The sequence below is a fragment of the Bidens hawaiensis genome, unplaced genomic scaffold, assembly GCF_021521415.1.
Source record: "Bidens hawaiensis isolate Kalapana, Puna unplaced genomic scaffold, B.hawaiensis_p1.1 tig00012057_1, whole genome shotgun sequence".
Classification (NCBI taxonomy): domain Eukaryota; kingdom Viridiplantae; phylum Streptophyta; class Magnoliopsida; order Asterales; family Asteraceae; genus Bidens; species Bidens hawaiensis.
The window spans coordinates 353876-356033 of record NW_027491968.1 but is presented as its reverse complement, the minus strand read 5'-3'; positions in this window follow the sequence as shown (position 1 = coordinate 356033).

Sequence of the window (2158 nt, the reverse complement as noted above, 5' to 3'; positions counted from 1 at the left end):
GGAGAGAAAGGAAATGAAATGAAAAGAAAGAGGAAGAGTGTTGTGTTACCAAGTTTCATTAAAGGAAGGAAAGGAAAAAAGAAACAACGAAATGTGTGTTTCCGAGTTTCATCTAAGGAAAGAAAAGAAAGGAAATGAAAAGAAAGATAAGGGAAATAAAGGGTAAAATGGGTGGGTTTGTTTTCTTTCCAAATTGGAAAGAATTAAATGGAAAGGAAAGGAAATGAGTTATGGAAGTGAAAATGAAAGGAAAGGAAAGGAGATGAATTCCTTTCCTTTCTCTCCTTAATTTAACTCGGGAACACAGCGTTAAGATCTGGAGCGAAGATGAAGGGTATTGTGAAACGGCTTTGGTGAAGATAATAAACCCTAAATAATAAATATAACCCGAGGAAAATAATAATGCTTTCTTGCTATGGGCGGGAAAATAAAATTTTTGGGAGATTGAGAAGGGGACATCTGTCCTATTATGGATTCCTTTATTAGAGAGTTTAGATTTAGATTTAGATTAGATTAAGATTATATTAGATTAGATTACTTTTTAAGACTTGCAAGCAATCTTTTAAAAACTAAATCAAACATTAACCTATCATCAAATAGGTTCATTTGTTTAATTTGAATTTTTACAGGACGTATCGAATTGGTTTATATTGAAACTGATCTGGTCATTTGGATATGTTAAACCATAGTTCTAATTGAATTTTATTAGAGTTGTAATTATGTATTATAAACTAGGGAGAAATCGATTTTTATTTCGTTTGAAATAACATTGAGAATTTGGTTTAATGATAACAAGCCTGTCTTTCCTAGTAGAGATGCATATTCGATTTTCACTTAGACTAGTTTGACAAACATCTCAGTGAAGGGACGAATTATGGTTTTAATCCCAGCTTTGAATCTGACACGGGGTGAGGTTTACAAATTCTATCTGGTTCCCGCGCATAAGGGGTTATGGTCTCCGAGGTTGACGATTCGACCTTGGACATAACCCCGAACATAATATGTTTACACGTGAAATTATCTTTCGTTTAAAAAAATAAAATAAAACAAAGTTGTGTTTATTTGGTGACATGATACATAGATATTTGGCTGGATGAAGAGATGGTGGGTCAATATCAATTTATTGATCTTAATGTCATGCCTTAAATTGCTCATTCCAATTCCGCCACATCTCAAGGGTGGTTGGTGTACTTACGTGTCTTCAACTCTTTTGTTAGTTTAAAAGAAAATTCTTATTTAAGTAAGTATTTATATAAATAACTATGCACTCATCGAATATCTGGAGCCCCATAGATGGTTTCTAATGGATGGTCTTTTAATTATAGCTCACATATGCAAATGTGAAAGAGGCGCTACAGACATGACTAAAAGAGAGGGAACTGTATTCTGTGGTCTCAAGACCGTTTTTAATGGGAGGGAGAGGGGAAATGGTGTGGTTCGTGAGACACTTTCGATGTTGGAAGAGAGGTGTAAGCTTCCACTAAAGATGCTCTAATGCTTATTTGCTTTCGTAATTTGTTTCTCTTAGTTTTCAATTAAGGGTTTCAAATATGAGGAGAAGAAATATATATTCATTTTAGCAAAGTTAAAAGTTTAAACAATCACATGACCTTTTATTTTAACAACTCTTAATCCTAATCTACTCCTGTTAACCATATCTATTTGCACCACTTAAGAAATAGCAACGGTATCCAAATAAAAGTCAAAATAACATATCGGATTTTCAGTAATTCCAATATTTTAAAATAAACAAAAATATCCAAAATAAAGTTTACATAAATACCATCAAATGATTCAAAGATTTAAGTCAAATATTAGTTTTAAAATTTCCATTCGAACACCACATCTTCCATTCTTCGGTCCATAATATTAATCAACAATTCACTATCCAGTCTATCCATGTTTAATCTTAAACTAAAAAGTAAATAACGGCATAAAATTTTAAATAGTGGTTCAAATGTAGATACTAAATTTACACAAGTATTAATCTAAAAGTTTACCCATAATAGTACGCATTCGTCAATGAAGCACAATGTATAAAATATTCGAATTTTCCTAAAATTTTGCCATGAAAGTAAATATTTGTTTTTTTTAAAACGACGACTTTCTTATATTTAGGCTACCGCACGCTCCAAATTTAGAGAGCCTCGATGTCTCA